At 44.1% G+C, this 12,301-nt stretch overlaps 1 protein-coding gene across 1 annotated transcript in view; it reads left to right on the top strand.

The window, feature by feature from the left end:
* The window catches only part of LOC145400746 (WD repeat and SOCS box-containing protein 1-like), a 456,090-nt gene that overhangs the window by 251,425 nt on the left and 192,364 nt on the right, over positions 1 to 12,301 (top strand). The window lies entirely within an intron of this gene.

The raw sequence follows: 12,301 nt of genomic DNA, 5'->3' as shown, positions 1-12,301 counted from the left end.
TTCGTAGGTAAATAAGTTAGTAGATGGATTGGTGTACTTAGCTAGATGGAGGTTGGTAGACATTAGTATAGGTAGATGGATAGGTAGAGGTAAGGAGATGGACAGGTATAAATAAGCAGACAGGTACGTCAAAACAGATGGGAAGGTTGGTATACAGATAGTAGATAAATTGCTAGGTAGGAAGATAGCCAACACTATCCTCCTTTCGGGGGATGGGGAAGTGTGTGAGAATGTCAGTCCTAAAATTCCAGAGTACGCGGAAACGTAGTATGGCTGAACGTGAATTCGGTAGACCGGATGCTTAATATGGCTCTTCTTTTGTACTCAGTCCACCTCCTTTTGGTGGATAGGGAGGTAACCGAGGGACGTTTTTAGTATCAGGCAGTGGACCTGCCCGGTTATATAAGCGCCATTTCATGAAGGCGTCCTCCATTGCCTGCATTATGGGTACTCGAGAAAGTTTTTAAAAGCTTTTGAATGACAGGGATGAAACGATTTCTCTCAGTCTGAACAAAATTGCTCAGTTTTCGCCTGAATATAGTACTCAAAAGCACCACCAAGAACGAAAGTTTTAAAGAAAATATTACATAGATTTATTACACCAAAATACAAGTGAATATAAACATGGAAGGAGTTTTTGGAAGAACACAGGCGCTGTGACGGTTTTCAGTTTTTGTTTAATTTGGTGCCAACCTTTCTTAAGAGCATATATAATCCCGAAAGGCGTATAATTATAACTAATATTTTAAGGCAAACTCACTTTTTTGACCATGGATTTTTTTTTTTTTTTTTAATGGTATCCTCAGTCGGCCAACTTCTAACTCAGGTTCCAACACTAATCACAGGCCAAGGCCAAGGGGACGGCAGACATCTTGGAAAGGAAGGTGAATTTCGGTCATATTTCGCATTCTTGGCTTTATCTTCTCATATGTCCCCAGGAAATTACTGGGAAGTTTCCTGTTAAGGTAAGTTACTACCCATAAAGTCAATATGGCATTTTTCCTGCAATTTAGCACGAATTGTATGTGGTAAGTCGTGTCGTTTTGGAAAGCCTGTCTGACCCTAAGGAGGACCCCAGTTTTATTTTCACTTGTAAAATGCAGTTGAGCTCCTTCAGACTGAACCTAAAGAGGAGAAAGTTATCAGAAAGGCTTAGTGACATGGTAGGGATGGTGAAGAAGGCTGAAATAATAAGAAATTGTGCATTAAATGACTGCCGGCATTGGCGTAAGGTAAGGTAGGGTAAGGGCAGTGAGTGTTGATTAAGGGACGCCACCACCGCCGTTTGCAGCCGGGATTACTATTATTATTATTATTTGTTATGTATTATGTATTATTTTTGTATTTTGAACTTATTCCTGGTAGACAATTTTGATCGTTAGGGTGGATGATTATTTTCCCCCAAATTGTCTTTGTGGGGTTACTATGGAAGTGAATGAATTAATGAAGACAGATTAATAATTAGCACTTTATTAAAAACACATGCTAATATCTTGTTTGTTGCTGGGACGGCCTGGTGATGTATGGGCTAGGGTGAGGCAGCAGTAAAGATAATGAATGAATGTTGCGGGTAGAGTAAGAAAATAAATAAATGTTGCAGGGTAGAGTAGGAAATGAATAAATGCTGCAGGGTAGAGTAGAAAATGAATAAATGTTGCAGGGTAGAGTAGAAAATGAATAAATGTTGCAGGGTAGAGAAGAAAATGAATAAATGTTGCAGGGTAGAGTAGAAAATGAATAAATGTTGCAGGGTAGAGAAGAAAATGAATAAATGTTGCAGGGTAGAGAAGAAAGTGAATAACTGTTGCAGGGTAGACAGTGAATAAATGTTGCAGGGTAGACAGTGAATAAATGTTGCAGGGTAGACAGTGAATAAATGTTGCAGGGTAGAGCAGAAAGTGAATAAATGTTGCAGGGTAGAGTAGACATTGAATAAATGATGAAGGGTAGAGTAGAAAGTGAATAAATGATGAAGAGTAGAGTAGAAAGTGAATAAATGATGAAGGGTAGAGTAGAAAGTGAATAAATGATGAAGAGTAGAGTAGAAAGTGAATAAATGATGAAGAGTAGAGTAGAAAGTGAATAAATGATGAAGAGTAGAGTAGAAAGTGAATAAATGATGAAGGGTAGATAGACAACTCCGAATGGGCCGTCCCTGCAGCAAAAACTCCCCCAGCTGTGAAGTAGTTTTATATAAGGATCACTGTGTATAGCTAATGGTTTTCTTTGTCTTTCAGTTCCTATGTGACAACGAATCTATGGTTTTCCTTTTGTGATTTGTTCAGTTTTTGTGTTGGGAGTGACTTTTTTTTTTTTTTTTTAATGCAGTCCACCAAAATGCGGAAGTTGTAAGTCATTTTTGGCTTTAATTCACTCTGACCCCACCTGACATAACCTTGACCCTAAGCAATTTAACCCTTTAACCGCGGGTATTGTTTTGGTCTGACTGTCCTCTCCCGCGGGGGTTTCAGCCAAATGTAAACAAACCTTTAAACCTTAATAACTCTGCACAGAATAAAGCTAGAGAAAAAAATAAGGTACCATTAGAAAGTACTAACCTTCAGCTTTCCATTGATGTAGGTTTCATGACTTTGTTGACTTTCACAGGACGGGCAGTGCCGTTAGAAGTGAGGGGTGTAAAATCACTATTTTTCGCTCACACATCATTACCTTCGCTCATACACCATTACCAAATGCCAACCTCATTCTGATAATAATACTATAAACATATATGAACACTGCACATACGATAAACACCCACTCTGTGTTCACTGAGGCAGGTAAAAGGCACTGTAATTACCTGCACTTCACTGCCACATCAGCGGTGTTGTAATCACTATTTTTCGCTCACACACCATTACCAAATGCCAACCTCATTCTGATAATAATACTATAAACATATATGAACACTGCACATACGATAAACACCCACTCTGTGTTCACTGAGGCAGGTAAAAGGCATTGTAATTGCCTGCACTTCACTGCCACATCAACATGTGTTGTCACTCACACAGCTGGACAGATACTGATGCGCGCTTGGTCAGGGGTGGGGTGGGGGGCCCAGGGGGTGGGAGGTGGGGCCCCAGGGGGGGAAGAGGGAGGTGGGGGTCGGCTGGAGTGAAAGAACTTAATAGCTACTCTCCCTTGAAACAATTGGCGCACGGAAGAAACGCGGGGTATTCAAAATATTCACAAACATTCGAGAATGACACCCGCGGTTTGGTCCAGTTTTTGCAACGTCATTCTGGAATGACACCCGCGGTTAAAGGGTTAAACCAAAGCAAATTCCAACATTGATTATCTGCCTCACAAAATGGAATTTAAGAGGGAAAAAAAAATGGGGGGGGTGCCTGTTACTATTACAAAGGCTATGGCCTAAAGTTGCCAGGCAGTAAGTCAGTCGACGGTTGGATCGTTCTGTTTATAAAGGCTCCAGTGTGCTTGCATGCATCGGCCTTGTCACTAAATGGTGGCTCTCCATGCAACACAATCTCTGGTGGCCTCCCTCTTCAGTCCCTTAACCCTCTATACCTTGCCCAAGTCCTTTTCGGTCTGCTTCTCACAACCTTACCCCCAAAGTTCACACCTCTCGCCTTGTACACCCACTTGTCATCTTCCATCCTCTCCACATGGCCAAACCATCTGAATCTACCCCTCCTTATCACAACAATACACTCCAGTCCCATCCTTCCTGTCAACTCTTCAGTTCTAAACCTAGCCCATGCCAGGCCTTGCACTCAAGAACGTACTACACATCCATCTAATCATTGTCTTTTTTGTACATTTGGACCTATGAACATCCTCTTCCATTAACACCCAAGTCTCACTGCCATACAGCATTACACTCCTAACACATGGCACATACATAAATCCCTTAGCACGGAGGGAGAGCCCTTTCAGTGTCAGGAGAGGCAACAGCTCCCTGAACTTTTTATAAATGTCATATCTCTATTATTATTTATTTCTAATGGCAGTGCTGTAGAAGAGAAAGCATTTACACAGGTGAGATCCGACAGCAGAACACCTGTAAGATATCCAGGATCAGTTATGGGATGGAGTTGAGAAGTATATGAGGGAGGGAGGAGTGAGTTGGGGGGAGGGCAGTCAAATGGTGGGTGACAGAGCAACTTGTTGGTGTTAGTCTGCTGCCACCCTTTGTAGGATTAGGGCGTTGGGCTATAGATAGATAGTTGTGGGATGAAATGAGAGTACAGTAAACTTTCAATTATGTCGTTGCAATATCCGGCACTGTTGGCTTGGTTCTGTTGAAATTATGCAACATCTGGCACCAAAACGGGACGGAGCCAGCCATTCTATGCAATATGCGGCAGCGAGGCATAGCATTATCAACTAGCTCATATACAATAGCCGACCAGCACTTTATTACTGTACTGTATCATTATTGTATTGTATTTTGTGCTTAATTTCCATCTTTTACACATGGGAAAGCTTTAAGGATAAAGGGTCGAGACAGACAATAACAAAATATCCAGCTCAACATCAAATATTGAGGCAGTGGGGGGGTACTGTGCGATATCTGGTGTTTCACATTTTGGTACAGGACTTTGCTGAATTACATCAGATAATGGAGAGTTTACTGTAATAGCTATCTAACCTACTGAGATGAACAACATATATGGCCCAGTATGCAATGGGGTTACATGAAGTGAAAACCTGTTGCCTACTGATGTATCGTATATTGATGTTGATTTATAATGGAGAAAGTGGGGGTATGTTGGGAGTCAAGAACCACGTGACCCAAAATGTCAGTCAGACATTTCTACCACCGCCTGAAGTGTGTCGTAGGTTGGTCCAACCAAGGGGGTGGCATCTTTGTCAGACATGATTTCCAGGTCACAGTTTTCAGTATTTCTCGCTAAAAGGTTATCAGTCCACATCAGTATCACGCATTGCACTATACATTGCACACTTGCACTTATTTGGTGATAGCGATGGTATTTCAGTGGCCTTGCATGCATGAGAAGAAAGGGAGATTATCACAGTGCATAAAAACACTGGGCAGTCATCTTAGCTCGAGTGTCTGCTTTGGCTTGTGCATGTGACACTGCGTACACACAGAACTGTTGTATGTGGCCACCCCAATTATCAGATAGTAAGAGCTGCAGTCATTAGCTCTGTATTTGGAATAACACTTATACTTTTATCGATTGCGTACCAAACTCATATACCAGATCATGACTGTATATAATATGAAGGCAACAAAAGCAGAAGGGTGAATGTAGTTGATACATTTGTAGCTCTTTTGAGTGTGTAGATGTGCAATATGATAGTTTATACAGGTAGTCCACAACTTATCTTAAGACGAAGGCCCCATAGAGTTTTCACAAGTTTTTTTGAGTTCCAGCCATAGGAAGTCGTTTTCATGAGCGGCAAGCCAGGGTAGTGTTTCCGAGGCTCAATCACATAACCAACTGCTTGCTGTGAATAATGGTACCGTATTGCATATCAAATTTTAAAGTTTTACTGCTATAGGAGGTTAGTGAGGGATGTTAAAGTTATAGGAAGTGAGGAGTGTGTGCAGCAGCACAAACTATTGATTTGTGATATGGTGCTTAAAGAACAAATGATGAAAAAGAGGACTTATGTACCTAGGAGGAAAATATGGAAGCTGAAAAACCAAGTAGTAAGGGATGCCTTCTATAGCGAGTTGAGGAGAGTGGTGGCTGAACAGGGAGCTGTAGACAGAGGCGTTAATGAACAGTACAGAGCCCTCAAGAACAATTTCTTGAGAGTTACTAATGTAACATGCGGCTGGACAAGAGGACCACCAAGACATAAAGTAACTTGGTGGTGGGATGAGGTGTAGAAGCTGCAATTAAGGAGAAAAGAAGGCTTTTCCGGGAATGGAAGAAGGGGTGGTAGCAAAGAGGAATATTTGGCTGCCAAGCGTAGGGCTAGGAGAGAGGTATACAGGGCAAAGTCTGAGTCACAGAGACAATTACTTGATAACCTCAATCATGGGGAAAGGAAAAATATATTTAGGGTGGCAGGTCAGGTGAAGAGGGATAATCGGGATATCATAGGTGAGCAGTGTGTGAAAAATGATGAAGGAAGGGTAGTGGTGAACAGTGAGGATATTAAAGATGCATGGAGAGAGCATTATAACCGGTTGTTGAATGAGGAGTTTGACTGGGACAGGGAAGGTTTGGAGCCAGCAGATCCAGTGTCTGGCCCTTGGCCTTTGATTGATACTGCTACTGTGAGTGAGGCAATAGGCAGGATGAGGGTGGGGAAGGCAGCAGGTGTGTCTGGGTTGACTGCCGAAATGTTGAAGGCCTCAGGCGATATAGGGGTGAGTTTAGTCACTGACCTGATAAATAGGATTATTTATGAGTGTGTTGTCCCAGATGATTGGCTGAAGAGTGTAATTGTAAATGTGTATAAAGGGAAGGGTGATGCCCTGGAAAGAGGGAATTATAGAGGTATAAAGCTTTTAGATCAGATAATGAAGGTAATGGAGAGAGTTTTAGAAGGTATGATTAGAGAAAGAGTGAATATTGATGAGATGCAGTTTGGAGTTTATGCCAGGTAGGGGACCACTGATGCCATATTCATTGTTCGACAGCTTCAGGAAAAATATATTGGTAGGAGAAGGGATCTTTATTTTGTTTTTGTTGATTTGGAAAAGGCCTTTGACAGAGTCCCTAGAGAGGTGGTGAAGTGGGCAATGAGAAAGCTTGGCTTGGAGGAGTGGCTGGTTAGGGTGGTTATGGCCATGTATGTGGGTGCTCACACCCAGGTGAGAGTGAATGGAGATTTGAGTGATGAGTTTTCCGTGAATGTTGGTGTGCATCAGGGGTCAGTCTTGAGTCCCATGTTGTTTATCATGGTACTTGAAGCCCTTTCACGTGACTTTAGAAACGGACTCCCGTGGGAGTTGTTGTATGCTGATGATTTGGTGTTGATTGCAGAGAATGAAAGGGAGGCGGAGGAAAGGTTTAGGAAGTGGAGAGATGGTATGGGGCAAAAGGGTTTAAGGGTAAATGCAGATAAAACAAAAGTGATGATATCTAGGGTTGGTGGCGGTACTGTCAAAGACGAGGGAGAGTGGCCATGTGCAGTTTGCCACAAGGGCGTGGGAAGTAATTCCATCTTGTGCGGTGTGTGTGATAAATGGGTGCATAAGAGATGTAGTGGTATCAGAGGTAGACTGCGAGATAATGCTGATTTTATGTGTACGGCGTGTCGGAGAGAGCAGATGGAGATCGTCAGACGTGAAAGGATTGAACTTGCTGGTGAATCTCTTGAGTGTGTGGAAGAGTTTTGTTATTTAGGAGACATGTTGTGTGCTGGAGGTGGGGCTGGAGCTAGCTCTGTGGCTAGGGTGAGAAGTGGTTGGAAGAAGTTCAGGGAGCTCTTGCCTCTCCTGACATTGAGGGGGCTCTCCCTACGTGCTAAGGGGTCTTTGTATGCAGCGTGTGTTAGGAGTGTAATGCTGTATGGCAGTGAGACCTGGGCAGTGAAGGAGGAAGACATTCGCCGGCTCAGACGTACAGAAATGACAATGATTAGGTGGATGTGCAGTGCGTCCCTGCGTCCAAGGCCTGGAGGGGCTGGGTTTACAATGGAAGAGTTGAGAGGTAGGATGGGACTGGAGTGTATTGGTGTTGTGATGAGGAGAGGTAGATTGAGGTGGTTTGGACATGTGGAGAGGATGGGGGATGATAGTTGGGTGAGGAAGGTGAGAAGTGTTAATATTGGGGGTGGGGTTATGAGGGGTAGACCGAGAAAGACATGGGACGAGGTCATTAAGTGTGACCTTAGGGTTAAGGGACTGAACAGGGAGGCTGCAATGGATCGTGCAGCATGGAGAGCCGCCATTAGGTGACCAAGGCCGACACATGCAAGCATGTTGGAGCCTTTAAAAACGAAAACGAAAACGAACTGTAATAAAGAGCTGCATTATTGATAGATGATGGTACTGTTTATTGTTATGTTATTGTTTACAGTTTCTCTTTACTGCAAAAATATATCACACTGTATGATAGTTTGCTACCAAGGATGCACCCGTTTCATTTTGGATTCAAGCGTATGCCTGTTTTCTTTTTAAAATGCAAAGGGAACATGCAGGCTCTAATTGTGATAGTGTAGTGCTACTCATGGCCGGTTTATGCGGTTTAAAAGCTGTTTTTCTTTGCATGATGTCAAGGTGAGGCTGCTAGTGCCGACGTGAAGACACCTTGAAACGTTGATGGTGGGATTTTTTTTTTCTGTTGTTTATATAAATACTGTTCTATATTTGGAGTAAGCAATATTTACACATTATTGACTTCGGTGTTTGGACATAGGTGTGACATCATAATGTATACCGTACTGTATATCTGACCTCAGATGCTATGAAATGGACACAATGGATCTGTCGGAACGTAACCCTGTCGTAAGTTGAGGACTGTGTGTGTGTGTGTGTGTGCGCGCATAGTAGGAGGGTGCTGCTGTCCTGTCATCACAAAGTACATTTTCAAAACATTTTATATGTGGACAAATATAACAATGTATTGCTAATGCAAGGTGCTTAGCTGCATTTACCATTATTTGATGAGCTTCCCCCCCCCCCCACACACACAATTTATATATAATCCTTTACAAAGTTTTCCATTTTTTCAAAAAGTGTGGCCCAAGCAATTTAGTTTTGAGAGTTTGTACCGTAACTGTTGTTAGGTTGTGGGAGAAGACAGTACTGTATTGTTATTGAAATTGTTAACCTATCTTTGTGACCAAGCACACCTGTCAGTTTCAGGCAAGCAACAGCCCCTGCTGGGTTGTGCCTTACAGTAACCAGTGTTCCCATGAGGTTGACAGCCCCCTGCCACTGCCAGGTGCAGGAAAATTTGTGGTTTGGTTCCTGGCTGGACACTGCATGTGCATCTCCACCCAGTTAACAGTGGCATCATAGTTGGCTGCATATCACCCCTTTTACTTGCTTATATGGTTACCACCCAGCATTGTAAATGGTTTCCTGGATCACAGGAAACCAGTAGGCTTATCATTCGATGTAAAGCCACCTGAAGTGGAAAGAGAGCAATAGGAAGGATGGGAGAAGTAGGAGTACAGTAGAGGAGGGCAGACACAAAAAGTATGATAAAGGTAAGGGGAGGAGTAGGCAGCACTACATCAAGTGAGTAGATGATGGTGAGAAATAGGAAGAGCGGAGGACAGACACATAAAAGAACGAGAAAGGTGAGGGAAGAACTAGGCAGCACTACATCAAGTGAGTGGATGATGTGGAAGGTGGGTCCAAAAGACAAAGATTTACACGTGGGGGTGAAACACTCTGCTCTGTTGGGTTTGTCTAGCTGAGATGAAGTTGGCTGGGCATTTATTTTATCTTTATTTGGCCTAAGAATTTGCTTTATCTGTCTGTTGCTGCTAGACGGGAAGGAGGGAGGGAAGTAGGGGTGGAGGAGGAAAGGAGGGAGGGAAATGAGGAAACTGGCTTCTTGAGTGGAGGGAGGGAACTTGTGGTATTGGGGGGGAGGGAGGAAAAGGAATGTTGGGAGGAGGAAAGGAGAGAGGGGTGGTGGAGGGAGGGAGGGGGAGGAAACTGACTTTGTGAGTGGAGGAAGGTAACTAGTGGGAGGGAATAGTGAAGGAAGGGAGGCAGAGGGGATGGGAGGAGGGATAGCAGATGGAAGGAGGAAAGGAGGCAGAGGGGATAGTAGGGGGAAAGGAGGGAAAGCAGATGGGAGGAGGGAAGGAAAGGAAGAGAGGGCTGTTGGGAGGAGGGAAGGAAAGATGGGGTAGAGGGAGGGAGGTGAAGGAAACTAGCTTTGTAAGTAAAGGGAGGGAAGGAGTGGAGGAATGTAGGGGGGGGGGGAGATATTAGCTGGCTTGGGTCAGTCTGGCTTAACCCCCACATGCCAGGGGTTTTCTGGTGTTGCATGCTCCTCCCTACGTGGGATATCCGTGACGGAAAATCATACCCTTACTTCAGACCCTAATATCTGCCAAACTATAATGGCTAGAGAACAAATTAATGATACATAAGAATCACCAACTCTTGCTCTTTCAAATGATAGTATCCCACGTCTCCAGGTTGTGCCGTCGATGAGTAAGGATAAGTTAAAGTTCAAAGGATGGTGGGAAGACGCCTGCAGCTATACATGTCAACCAGTTTACTCTGCGCCCAAAATTGTGACGGCTATACACGTCAGCCGGCAGTAAGGGGTTAAGCTCAGATAGGGACAAATCTTGCACACATGGTATTTTTTTCTCCCTCTTATTTTTTTCTGTGGATTTATTTATTTTTATACTGATTTTATAACTGGATTTTGTGTGTGTGAGGATTTTTAGTTTTTGGTTTTGGATTTTGGCATTAAATTTTTGCCTTTTCCTTTCACTCACAAATAAACTGAAAATGGATGGAAATCTGGGCCAAGTTAAGGTGAAAGGACTATAGTTTATTTCCTGTCTGCTTCCAAATTTTATCTGATTACTAGTTTCACCTACTTTATAATTGTACCATAGTGTTTTATCTACTTTGTATGTACTATTTTTGCTGTTAATGTACAGTACTTATATTTCTACTGATATTGCAGTGGTGGTCCCGTGGTGGCCATGGACTCAAGTGTAGATGTCAACGAAGATGGCCTGTAGTGTGGTTGGAGGGAGGTTAGCTTTATGGTCTGTTCAGGGGACGGGAGAGGACGGCTGCGGTGGCCTTGGACTCGTGTGGGGATGTTCGAGCGTGGTTGAAAGTAGGACAGCTTTATGGTCTGGTTCAGGTGTGATGGGAGAGAACAGCAGCATTGAGAGCTGGAGAGGTGGAAGTTTGAGAAGTCTATCCATCTATTGCCAGACATCTTAATCCCCTAAGGGGTTGCCACAAAAAAATCACCTCCATGTCGCCCTGTCCCCCGTCATTTCACTGCCCTGCTCCCAGCTCACACCCCCCTCTCTTATATACCTTTCCACTTCATCCCTCCATCTCAACCTTGGCCTCCCCCTCCCTCTCCCCCCCACCACCTCACTCACATACACTGTCCTCATCAGTCTCTCACTCTCCATCCTCTCCACATGGCCAAACTACCTCAGTGTGTTTCTCCTAACGCTACCTGTCACATCCACACCACAACGCTTCTTCACATCCTCAGATTTTGCCAGTCTGTCTCCATGTGACTCTACATGCTCCTCTCAAATAAGTACTGTAGTACATTTTTCAGTTATGAGTGTAATGCTGTATGGTAGTGAGACCTGGGCAGTAAAGGAAGAGATATTCACTGGCTCAAATGTACAGAAATGACGATGATGAGGTGGATGTGTAGTGCGTCCCTAAGTGTGAGGCCTGGGGGGGCTGGGTTTATGATGGAAGAGTTGAGAGGAAGGATGGGACTGGAGTGTATTGGTGTTATGAGGAGGGGTAGAGTGAGATGGTTAGGGAGGAAGGATGGGACTGGAGTGTATTGGTGTTGTGATGAGGAGGGGTAGAGTGAGATGGTGTGGGAGGAAGGATGGGACTGGAGTGTATTGGTGTTAAGAGGAGAGGTAGACTGAGATGGTTTGGGAGGAAGGATGGTACTGGAGTGTATTGGTGTTGTAATGAGGAGGGGTAGATTGAGATGATTTGGGAGGAAGGATGGGACTTGAGTGTATTGGTGTTGTAATGAGGAGGGGTAGACTGAGATGGTTTGGGAGGAAGGATGGTACTGGAGTGTATTGGTGTTGTGATGAGGAGGGGTAGATTAAGATGGTTTAAGAGGAAGGATGGGACTGGAGTGTATTGGTGTTGTGATGAGGAGGGGTAGATTAAGATGGTTTAAGAGGAAGGATGGGACTGGCACATATTGGTGTTGTGATGAGGAGTGGTAGATTAAGATGGTTAAGAGGAAGGATGGGACTGGAGTGTATTGGTGTTGTGATAAGGAGGGGGTAGTAATAGTAGTAGTAGTTCCCTATGCAGTCTGGCTGAACGGCCCCGAGTCCCTGAGGAAGGCTACAGTCGAGACCGGGCTTTCCCACAGAGCTCTCAAGGAGTGTATGTTGTGTTGTTGGCATAGGTGATTGTGTGCATTGCAGTCTTCCATAATGTGCTTAATAGTATGGGGTGCTGTGTTGCATCCTGGACAGGCATCAGCGACGGAGTCATCCAGCCTCTTCTGGTAACTTAAGAGGGCTGGATGGTGCCCACATCTCAGCCTGGCCAGGTGGACCCTGTCCTCACGAGGGAGATAGGATTCAGAAGGGTGGATATCAGGAGGCCATACATGCAGCTGTGTGTTGTCTTTAAGTGACTGAATGGAGCAGTGAATGATCTGAGTATGGATATGCTTCTGGAAGCTGGTCT

The sequence above is a fragment of the Coenobita brevimanus genome, chromosome 53 (assembly GCF_032717465.1).
Source record: "Coenobita brevimanus isolate Jiangsu-jjx chromosome 53, ASM3271746v2, whole genome shotgun sequence".
Lineage (NCBI taxonomy): Eukaryota > Metazoa > Arthropoda > Malacostraca > Decapoda > Coenobitidae > Coenobita > Coenobita brevimanus.
This window is presented reverse-complemented; position numbering and strand designations above follow the sequence as displayed.